Source organism: Podarcis erhardii, assembly GCF_964252035.2.
Source record: "Podarcis erhardii genome assembly, chromosome: 2".
Taxonomy (NCBI): Eukaryota; Metazoa; Chordata; class Lepidosauria; order Squamata; family Lacertidae; genus Podarcis; species Podarcis erhardii.
The window spans coordinates 16,826,170-16,838,291 of NC_138498.1; the positions used below are offsets into that span (position 1 = coordinate 16,826,170).

General features: G+C 45.0%; 1 protein-coding gene and 1 long non-coding RNA gene across 7 annotated transcripts in view; both read right to left on the reverse strand.

Moving 5' to 3' along the window:
• Window positions 1–11,129, reverse strand: part of LIMA1 (LIM domain and actin binding 1) — a 69,300-nt gene extending 58,171 nt beyond the window's left edge. For 2 of the 6 annotated variants that reach the window (XM_081849593.1, XM_081849592.1), the window contains exon 1: window positions 654–757. The gene's annotated coding sequence lies outside the window, so the exon portion shown is untranslated. Of the gene's footprint in view, window positions 1–653; window positions 759–10,993 lie in introns of those variants that run through there. The other 4 variants (XM_081849597.1, XM_081849596.1, XM_081849595.1 and 1 more) reach the window with 3 other exon arrangements.
• The window catches only part of LOC309335139, a 160,730-nt gene that overhangs the window by 59,383 nt on the left and 89,225 nt on the right, over window positions 1–12,122 (reverse strand). The gene's annotated exons all lie outside the window — the stretch shown is intronic.

Below are 12,122 nucleotides of genomic sequence, written 5' to 3' on the forward strand. Positions count from 1 at the left end.
GAGGCCATCCAGGTCGATGGCTTTCACTCCCCACTTTTTCCTCATGCATGCACTGGTTCAGGACAGCTAAGTGGCTTTTGGGGTTTTTTTCTGGTTAATGTTTACACATGAACACTCATCTGCAGAGCAAACATTGCCTAGGTAGGTCCTCTTGCCGCTCCCCCTGAAACAGAAGCTTTAGAGAGCGACAAATGTGGACTTTAGGATCCCAAAGCAGCCTTGCATGGTTTAGGGAGTACAGAAGCTGATCCATAGCTGGGGAACCAGTCAGCTTTGCTTAAGTCAGGAGTTCTGAAATTCAATACAAGCGGCGGGGAAGGGGGTGGGAAGGTACAGAAAGCTTTAACACAGAGACTGCTAGGTGCCCCACAGCCTCCTCAGCAACTACATACAAGTCAGAAGCAGAGAACAGCACGTTCTGAAGCAACAACAGAAAACTTGCAGGCTTTTGCTAAAGCTCAGCCCCGTCCAGCAAGCTTCAGCTGTGACGTTCACTCTGCCCTACAAATTATTGCTAAGAAAAACAGGGTAAGAAAGGTGAAAGTCTGAAAGCGATTTGGAGAGCTCAGTAGCTTTATGGCTTTTTTCTCCTCGGCCTAGAGTCCACTTGCCCTCTAAACGAGCGCTTAGAGCGAAAGGTATTTGCGACTCACCTTAACGACGAAACTGCCTCCACAACAACTGAGTAAGCAGCTTACGGAACTGCAAAAGCACCAGAGAATGTTTTGCCTTTTTGTGCATCTGTAGAAACATGCAAAGGCACTGGCACACGCTTGTACTTTTGCCAAGAGTACAAATATTTTCAGGTACATCTGGGAGCCAGGCATTTCATAAGAGTTTTGTTTTTCAATTATTAGTGGGAATTAAGGGGAAAGTTTAAGATAAACAGCTTATTTTGCGAACATTATGCTCTGGAAAACTCAAGGATTAAGACAATACATCAGGCTGGTCTTAATAAAAGTATCTCTCAATTTCAAGGACTGGTTAAAGCCCAATATTGTGATGCTACCAATACAAGAAAAGCATTGCCCCTTTCCAAAGCAGTTATGAAAGCGTGAGGCTGCTGCGGAGATCGCACAAATTTTGTAACAGATTTGCATCAGAGCAGCAATAATTCAGTAGACAGTTCCTGCATTGATCCCAGAGAATGCAATATATCAAATGTCCTGGACCCTGCAGCCGGGGAAGCATGCACACATTTTATCATCATACCAGCAGCGTGGTTCACTGTGTAGTGACATGAGACAGGGCTTTCTCGGCTATGGCATGCCACATGTGGAAGAGGCAAGATGGCAACTAGGGTGGCACAATCCCACCGCCAAGTCAAAAATCACTTTTTCTCCAGGGCCTTTGGAGGGACTGAACTGGCTGCCCACAGGCTTGAACTTTTCATTCTGCACTGCTGCGTTTTACCGAAGAGAGTTTTGATTTGTTGTATAATAAAATTGCTTTATAATATGAAGTGCCTGCAGTCTCTCCATAGGATACGTTGGTCTAGAAATCTAATAAATAGTATAATAAATATTTGTGCTATGCCTGTAAACCATGTCTGAAGCCATGATTCTCGTTAACATTGGCAGGTTTTATGATCGAGACAGCCAAGGGTGTTGTTTGTTTCAGAAGTGATAACATTACCAGCCTGTTCGTTTTCCCGATGAATTTCAGTCTGCATTCACTTTACTCACATGGACGTCACTAAGTAAACACATTGCAGGCATATCTAAGGTTTCTCATCCCCAGAAACCTTTGGGTGATTATCAAGCGCATTGTTAAACTTGAAAGGAGATAAAAGTTTCTTAGCAAACACGAGATGGTCACGTCACTCCCACTTCAAAGTTATTCATTCCGGGATAAGGGAGGAATTTTCACTGAGTGCACCAAGGCTACTCCAGAATGAGTGGACATGAAATGGCTGTCCACTTCCTTCAGTTGTCCCTCACCTGCTCTTCCGAGTTTCTTGAAGCGCTGCAATATTGATGTTAAAATGTCACAGCTCTCCTGCAATGATTGCAGTTCTGCGTTTGGGACGCTCATTATCTGTCTTATCCAACAAAGCTTGTATATTCCATGTTCCAAAGTTCAATTGTCTTTTACGACCGCTGGGTGGTGACCCCACTGGGCACAGTAATCCAGTCAGGGAAATTGGAACTATGTTTAGAGCACCTTTTCTAGCCCCTCCCCCTTTTTGTGGTGAGCAGAGTGGATCCTAAATAGGGCTGCTCAGTCATGGATACAGCTGCCAAGCTGCTCAACTGCCTCATTCCTTGAGTCACAGCAACTGAATCTGTATCCACCGCCCATGTGCCGGTTCATGACTAGGGGCTTCCAGATTTCACAGTCCTGGCCCCATTACAATTTGCTGGTCGCCATGGGACTTTTGGGGTTTGGGTTTGGGATGGGTTTTTGGAAGACGCCTGTGCGTGAATTTATGTGTGTAGATCAGTGCACACTGACCAACGCACAGTCTTCACAGTAAGGCTCTATTCTGATGGCATGAGTATCACAACGACTGGTAGATTCTTATCCGCCTTCACAGCCGTCATAACATACAGCTTGTTATCATCCGCCTGTTCTGCCGTTGAGGACTTCTTGGATCATTCTTAGTCTAGCTCCTTCCCTTTGACCTTACTGCCTTGGGTGACCGTGCTGGGAGTATGAGACTCCCAGCGGCTTCGCTCACAAGGATCATAGGAACGCGCAAGCCCAGTCAACACGACAAGGTGAGTCACTTACAGACTCACTGTTAAGACCGTGTTCATGGAAGACAATCTTGCTTGGCTACGAGCGACCATCCAAAGAAGCAGAAGTTGTCCACTTCCAGCCACGACTGCAGCATCACACCCAAACTCAGTATCTATACCAGCCTGTTCAAAGCACAAGGCTAATAATAATAAATAATAATAATTTATTAATTATACCCCACCCATCTGTCAGTGTTTCCCCAGCCACTCTAGGCTGGGAAGGAGGACAATACATTTTCCAACTGCATTTCTTTATCGGAGCCTTTTCTGCCCATTGTATCTGTACTGTACATCAATCCACTATGGTTTATTGGCGGGTGGTTTATTTCAGTGGAACAGTGCACGTACAATGTGTTACGCCGCAGGGGCCAGCAAACTTTTTTAGCCGGGGGCCGGTCCACTGTCCCTCAGACCTTGTGGGGGGCCAGACAATATGGGGGGGGGGAAATGAACGAATTCCTATGCCCCACAAATAACCCAGAGATGCATTTTAAATAAAAAGACACATTCTACTGATGTAAAAACACACTGATTCCCGGACCGTCCGTGGGCCAGATTTAGAAGGTGATTGGGCCGGATCTGGCCCCCGGGCCTTACTTTGCCTACCCCTAGGTTACGGTGTACAGATCATCTCAGGGGTCTTCTCCCTTCCAGCCACACTACAACTAATCTGAATTATGCAGGGTGGAAAACATGAAAACTTAGAACTGTTTTTAAAAGAGGTTGTTCTTTAAATAAATTTCACACAAAGTTCTAGTTTAGATCACTTTCAGAAAACCTAGGGAACTGGAACAAGACTACTGTTCACTCACGGAGTTAAGGAAATGGGCAGCAAACTTTATGCAGTGATAAATGTAGCTTTAACACTGTTCTTCAACCTTTGATCAGTCAGAATTATGTGATGTGGCAGATAATAACACCCTACCTTCAGATGCCACTCCTTAACCAACAGCTACATATATGGGGAAACTAATTAAAATTTCTAATCAGATAACTAATGGTAGCAGTTGTTGCTCTGCTGGGCTTTATTTATAGCAGGGTTTTAGTTTTAGCAGCAACAAAATGGAACACACACACCAAGACTAAAATGGCTTGATAACAATTGCAGACCCCCAAAATGTCCCTATTTTCCAGGGACATCCCTGATTTAGAGAAGTCACCCCGGTTTCTGATTTGATCCCGGAATGTCCTGCTTTTCCTTAGGATGCCCCCATTTTCACTGGAGAAATGTTGGAGGGTATCAAGTTATCTGACCCCTGAGCTGTCTGAAGGCAATCCTGTAGATGGAAGCTTTTAAAAAAAAGTTTAATGATTTATTATGTTTTTCTATACGGTGGTACCTTGGTAGTAAAACAACTTAGTTGTCAAACAAATCGGCTCCCGAACATCGCAACCCCAGAAGTGAGTGTTCTGGTTCGTGAACGTTTTTCGGAAGCCGAACGTCCGACATGGCTTCCACAGCTTCTGACTGAGTGAAGCTCCTGCAGCCAGTCAGAAGCCGCACCTTTGTTTTCGAACCATTCCGGGGATTAAATTCGAGAATCAAGGTACCACTGTATGTGGGAAGCTGCCCAGAGAGACTGGGGAAACCCAGTCTGGTGGATGGGGTATAAATAGCAAAATTATCATTGTGGCATGGGACATCCCTATTTTCATCGGAGAAACGTTAGAGAAAATGTGATTCATCCTCAGTCTCTTGAATACTTTCCCCCACAACATTTCAAATTTTCTTGCCTCTTGCAGAACTATTTTCAGTAATAATTTACTACTCCTTTCCATACATTGATTCATTTAAACTTGCCTGTGCAGCAGAAAATACAGAACTGAATAGAATTTACTAGTATGAAACCATTTTTTTTCAAATATGTTAGACGCTGGAATCTACTCCAGAAGATGCCTTGAATCAAAAAAGGCTGTTAAGTTGATAGCTGTAGAACTTGTGAACTGGCAGATAAGAATCAAATGCTGTTCCCCATATTATACCCTGCTCTTGCTCCTATAAAAGTAAACTCCCTTTCTAAACCTTTATCACATCCTCAACTTTATTATAGATGTGTTGCTGCCCTGGGCTCCTTCAGGAGGAAGGGCAGGATATAAACTGAATACATATGTACATAAATTACTAGTTATTGAAAAGACAGAAGGAAAACCAACACCCAGATTGGCGCTTGTGAAACAAATTTTAACCTAATAAAGTTGGCATGGGACAGTTCTGGGTTTTTAATCTTTAAATTAAAAAACACACACAACAACCACCCCTGGCATAGCAGACTTCGACCATGTCATTCTCTTTTCTCTGGAGACCCGACAGTCTCCTCCTTCACAGCCAGTTTCTAATCTAATGGTTGTGCAGCAGTTTAAAACTCTTATTTTAAAACTTTATGCAGCACAGCAACCGCTAACCCAGGCGGAATGTTTGAAATAAAAACTGAAGTTAACCCAGAGACAGTTGTAGCCATTTGCTAATAAGATCCGGCTGATAAGAGATCGCTACTGAATCGGGAAGCTCATATTCAAATACAAGGGGTCATTTAACGCCCCGTAGAAAGGGTCTCTTGTTTCCAGGGGTAACGTTTATGGCAAAAGAGATGGACATCTGCAATAGTACAATTACCTGCTTTTGCCATCAAAATGCTCAGACTCTTTGCTGGCTCTGTGCCACGGTACACATGAGCTCCCTCATTAAGCTTCTCCGCCATAATAGTTCAGCTTAACACTTCCTTTAGAAGCTGCCTTCGCCAGCACAATCTAGAATGATGACTTACAGTCAACGTAGCTAACCAGTGAATTTGGAAAGAAGTCTACCATTCTAAACCGACAAGGGGCAAAGCATTGCAGAGGGCTTTGGGTTTCTTTGTGCAGACCCAGATTTGGGTCTCTGCTCCACAAGGGAACTTGGGGGGGGTGGATTTACTCAATGCACAAGGTGCAAACCAAGCGTACACACCTTAGCAGGCAGACCCATACCATGCTAGCTCTGCAACACATGTTCCTTTAAAGTGCCTTTAGTGGTCATGCATTTGCTGTATACATTCGCGTGGCATGCACACAGAAAAATTCACCATTTCTGAAGACACCACTGCGTGACCTTGAGCAAGCCACAAGTTCTCAGTGTAGCCTAAACTATCTCAGAAGCCTTTTCTAGCAAAAATATTATGATATACGTACATTTCCAGCGTCCTTGTCCCTATTCCTTCTCCCAGCCTTGCCAGAGCTTCAGCTTTAATAATATCGACGTCTTTAAAAGTTCAAGGCAGTTAGTCTAATTAATACTAATTAATACTTCTACCTAATAAGCTATCATCACACTACAATATTAGAGGGCAGGAGAGAAGGGAAAAGAAATAGAATGGTAGTCAGCAGCAGCAGCATTACATTAAGGCAGGCTTCCTCAACCTCAGCCCTCCAGATGTTTTGGCCTACAACTCCCATGATCCCTAGCTAGCAGGACCAGTGGTCAGGGATGATGGGAATTGTAGTCTCAAAACATCTGGAGGGCCGAGGTTGAGGAAGCATGCATTGAGGGCTTATCCACACAGGAGCTTATTCTGAGTTTATTCTGCACTGGCAACTGTATGCGTTCTCATTTAATCTGCATAGCTGCCTTCAAACAATCCCAATCCCAATGTTTTCCTCTGTAAATTTGGGTTTACCCGATAGGTGAATAATCTCCACTCAGGATAGAGGACAATTTTTTCGATGTTTTAGGTGGGTGGATCAATTGTCACTTTCTGCTGTTCTCCTTTTCATGTGCTCCTAACTATTCTAGTATCCTCGTGAATAGAGGATTCCCCCCCTCCCTTCAATTCCTCAGTTTTGCACACAACCAGAACACTGCACAAGGAAATTTAATTTCACCTGACTGTGGGCTCTTGCACACTTATTGAGTGGGGAACTAAAACAAAAAGGTCCGACATTAGTTCTTAATTGGCATAACAGAAGCAGCAAATTAAAAGGCAGGGACAGACACAAAAGGGAATGTCTACTGGTATGAACAGTAAAGAACAAAATTGCTTCTCTTAAAAAAAAATTCAAATACATGTCAGTATGAACTACGTACTCCATCCTAATTTGAATGGGGGAAAGCAGGTTAACAGCTAAATAATGCTCAAATGTGGACAAGTCCCACGTCTAGGGTTGCCACTCATCCCTGGAAAAATGTGATTGTCCTTTTTTGGGGGGGAGAAAAGTGTCCCTCTGGTCCTGTTTGGACATCAAACGGCCTTTTTTCACGTATTCAAGCTCATTCTCATTCTCATCCTGAAAACTGCATGACCAGAGGGTGGGTCCAGTGGCAGGAGAAGAGTGAGAGCAAAAGCAGGAATTTTTTGTAGGCAGAGTATGGGTCCATGAGGAGGAGAGCCATTATCATGGGACGTGGGGTGGGCAGATCTGGGTGGGGGAGCTGAAGAGCAAGAAGGGGGAGACTGCACTTTCCATGGGCCTAATTCTATCCGGTTTGGTGGAGAGTTTGTACAGGCAACAAGGAGGAAGTGTGGCCGATCAAAGAGCAAGATCAGAAGAAAAAGAAATCACTAAGCACAGAGTAGCAGCTAAAACATGAGGGCACTTGTTCCAAAATCTCCTTCCTTACAAAAGTGGTGGTGAGTCAGCTCAAATTATTGCTCTCTGATTGTATTTATGGTATCTATTTCTGCACCAGGTAAAGTAATCTTTTAATTCCCCCACCCCATCCCCTGGACTATTTTGCCTGACCAAAGGGGCAACCTTACCCAAGTCCAAGATGGTAACCATATTAGTAGCTATGAAGATGTCACCCACAGTGAAACCCATAATTAATCCATATCCAATACTGCAGGCCAGGTTCAATACTGAGATGCTATGACAGGGCATGCACACAATGCCTGATAACAGAGGAAAGATGGAAAGACGTTCATTCTGCTAAAAATTGGGAAGGAGATGAGTGACATCCCTCAATTTTGTATCTGTGCTCCAAATATTTATCACTGCACAGAAAGGAAGAAAAACACTACAGGTTTCACATTCCTTTCCCTCTCCACCCCACTCAAGAGCAAAGGTTTGTTAATATAATGAGTTGCAAAGCTTCCTTCCTCTGCCCACTACACTTTAAACAAGGGAAGAAATGCAAATGTTGTACCTTGCCCCCGAGTGCTTCGCGTGAGGTCTGTTTAGTACGGAAACCAAACTGTTGCAAGTATAGGTTGTCCCTGCACAGTCTGACCCTCCACTGAAGGAATCCATTAACTGAACTAAAAAAATCTAAAACGGCATACACTTTTAACAGAACAAAAGTGGAAAGTGAGAGATATCCACTCTTTATGCAATAAAGCAACTGTTTAACTTCAGATACAGGTTCCTAAACACTTGTCTACCGAAGAGAGCCACTCTAGATATTCTCTCTCTTGCAGGTTAGAGTCAAGAATATCCAGCTTGGATTCTAAAGAAGATTTTCACTCTGGGCATTAGTAACCACTTCCTCATTTGCACTATGAACCCAGGAGAGATTTCCAATGCTCAGGTAGAAAAGGTGAGTCAAGGCCACAAGCTGGCGGGAGGAGATTTTTTGGACAAACTTTGACAAATCTTTCCAGGCACACCCAGAGCTTTAACAAACCACCCCAGAGGTGCTTTGGGCATATTTATAAGCATGTGATTAGGCTGTCTTTCTTCCATCCTTTGTCTCAGGGCCCCTTGGTTAAAAGAGCCCAATTTAAGCTGAGAAGACACAGTGATCTGCAATCACTTCCACAGTCTTCATTAGGAAAGTGTGGTGTGATCCTTCAGCAGGAAAACAGACATGAGGACAAATCCCAGGTAATGACTAGTTACCAAAGAAACCACAGTACTTTGCCAACTCCCCTTTTTGTAACTTCTACACAGACGAGTACTACACTGATCCAGCAAATTCATAGCCATTACCTGATTATGCTCACCAAAAAAAGCAAGCACTGCACCATTGAATGTGCAGAATGAGAACACCATGTCAACAAGCACACAGCCCTGAGCTAGAGCTAGAGAGAAAAATACCTGTGAAGTATTCATGGTCAGGCTTATTTTAAGTACCAGTATGCTCTAAAGAATGGGACACCGGTGGCGCTGTGGGTTAAACCACAGAGCCTAGGGCTTGCCGATCTGAAGGTCGGCGGTTCGAATCCCCGTGACTGGGTAAGCTCCCGTTGCACGGTCCCTGCTCCTGCCAACCTAGCAGTTCAAAAGCACACCAGTGCAAGTAGATCAATAGGTACCGCTCCGGCGGGAAGGTAAACGGCGTTTCCGTGCACTGCTCTAGTTCACCAGAAGCGGCTTAGTCATGCTGGCCATATGACCCAGAAGCTGTACACTGGCTCCCTCGGCCAATAAAGCGAGATGAGCACCACAACCCCAGAGTCAGCTATGACTGGACCTAATGGTCAGGGGTCCCCTTTACCCTTTATGCTCTACAGAAGCGCTTAGCTGCTTTCTATAATCAACAAGAAGCCTGCAAAATACAATATGCTCACGTCCCCCACCTCAACAAGCTAAAAGGTCCAAAAAGCTCAAGAACACCCCAACACAGCGGCCACAACATAAATAGACCTAAGCCAGGGACAGGGCACCTGTGGCATCCAGATGTTATTAGACTACAACTCCCATCATCCTTCATCATTGGCCATACTAAATGTGGCTAATGGGAGATGGCAGCACACCTGGAAGGCCAAAGTCCCCATTCCTAGCCTTAGCAAAGGCTGCAGGTACAGTGAAAAAAATGTTTTCGATAAATACAAGGAACAGTAGACCTCCAGGACCAGGTCTAGTCTCCGGAGAATAGCAGCAGTCTTCACTTGCAATCACAGATGCAAGAGAAAACTATGAAGGGACCCGTTAATCTTGCAAAATATTTCTTAAATATACAGGTCGACCATTTCCTCCTCCTCACATCCTGAGAAGATCCAGCAGGATAAACCACATTGCACTTCCAGACCAGTTTACCGAACCACCAAGCGCTTACTTGGGACTGTGCAATCGATAAGACACTGGATAGTTTCACCCTCAAGTGACCCGTTGAGGAAAATGCAGCGCAAGAACTTTAGAGATCAGGAATCGTAGCACCTCCGGGCCCAGCAGAAGTGCACAGTTCCTACTGGTGGAACAGGAGATGATGTCCAACACCCCAGATACACACACACAAATTAAAATGCACCTGCCTGCAAATTAGGGTTGCCAGCCCTTGCAGTTTAGTCAAATTACAATCCACCCAAACGCTGGCAGCATCTGAGGAGCCACAGTCAGTAGCCTATCCTATACTTGGGCTAGCCATGAGTTACATATACCAGAGTATTTTAACCCTTTTTTACCATTTGAAGCTTTATAACCAAAGTACCCAAATCCTCCTTTTATTGTGGTGTTGTCATCTGCTCCCCACATAGGAGCCAACTCCTAGGGGCTGAAATCCCTTTGAGATCCCACTCAATAAAATATCTGAGGGGATTGCCATTCAAATAGTGTACATCATGCGATCCATGATGCTGGGCGGGGCTTACCTGTCTTCAACCAATATTTTATTGACGTGGGCGCCCCTGGCACCCCCCTCTCGAAACACGACACATTTCAAAGAGGGCAGAGAAGCCAAACGCCCTCCCATCAGGTGTCAAGGAGATAAAAGAACTACACCATTTTCAGATGACATCTGAAGGCAGCCCTGTATGGAGAAGTTTTTAACTCCTGGTGTTCTATTGTGTGTTTTTTATATATATATATTCTGCTAGAAGCTGCCCAGAGTGTAAAGGAAACCCAGCCAGGTGGACAGGGTATAAATAATAGAACTGTTATCCTTATTATTATTAAGGATTATCCCCCTGGGGAATGGCGGGGGGGGGTATGCTGGGTATAAATAGAAATTATTATTATTATTATTATTAGTCGTCCCCCTGGGGAAAGGCGGGGAGGGGGTTGTGCTGGGTATAAATAATAGAAAAAAATATTATTATTATCATTATGATCATCATCATTATTATTATGGGTCGTTCCCCTGGGGAAAGGCGGGGAGGGGGTTGTGCTGGGTATAAATAATAGAATTATTATCATCATTATTATTAAGGGTCCTCCCCCCGGGAAGGGGGCAATGGTGAAGGTTTTTCCGTTGCACCTGCCGCCTCGGGAATCGGGGGGTCACCCGCCGCAGAAAAGCGAGCCCACCTCCACGGGGAGAAATCGTAGGCACCGCTGACCGGTGCATCCCAGCGACTAAGCGCCCGGCCAGGGAGATCGGCGGGGTGCCCTCGGCTACCTACCTCGCTCGAGCTTCCGACGGCCGCTCCCCGCCAGCCGGACCTTCCTTCCTTCCTTCCTTGCTCTGCCGCGACGCGCACCTGTTGCTTTCGCTATAGCAGCAGCCGCGGCGCACCTTGGACGCCGGACGGGGGAAAAGAGCGCAGCGGTGGCCACGCCCCCTTCTGGAATCCGAGCCGCCTGCGCCCGCCCCCTCAGACACGCCCCCTCGCCTCTCCAGCCAGGCCGCTTTTGCGCATGCTCCGCCCCGATGCGGCTCTCTCTCTCTCTCTCTCTCTCTCTCTCTCTGTCCCGTTTTTTGTTTTTTTTTCTCCCGGTTGCCACGCGCGCAAAGGGAAAGGTCGAGGAGCGCGCATGAGCGTTGTCTTCCGCAAGCGAAAGTAGCGAATCAAATGCTCCTTTTACACCCTTAATATATCAATGATTTACCTTCTTTTTTCCCCCCATGGTTCATTTTGCATATCATAAATTCCTGCATATTTTACAAAAACCATACCGATGAGTTTTCCATTATTGCAACCGTCAAAACTTATTTACACTGTTGGATTTATCTTAACGCTGCCAGCGTTTTCAGCTGTCCCGCAGTTTGGTCAAACTCATGCTGGTAGCTTCGAGAACACTGTCCAACCATCTCGTCCTCTGTCGTCCCCTTCTCCTTGTGCCCTCCATCTTTCCCAACATCAGGGTCTTTTCCAGGGAGTCTTCTCATGAAGTGGCCTCAGCTTCACGATCTGCCCTTCCAGTGAGCGCTCAGGTCTGATTTCCTTCAGAATGAATGGGTTTGATCTACTTGCAGTCCTTGGGACTCATTTTCTGTTTTACAATTTCAAATACTCACTTTATATCCTTAAAATATCAATGACTTCCCTTCTTCTCTTTCCGTGGTTCATTTTACATATCTTCTATCCCTGCATATTTTACAAAAACTATACCAATTGGTTTTCCATTATTGCATCCCTCAAAACTTTTTTACACTGTTGAATTTATCTTAACGCTGCCAGCATTTTCAGCTGTGCACAATTATTTCCTGTACAGTGGTACCTCGGGTTACATACGTTTCAGGTTACAGACACTTCAGGTTACAGACTCCGCTAACCCAGAAATAGTACCTCGGGTTAAGAAATAGTACCT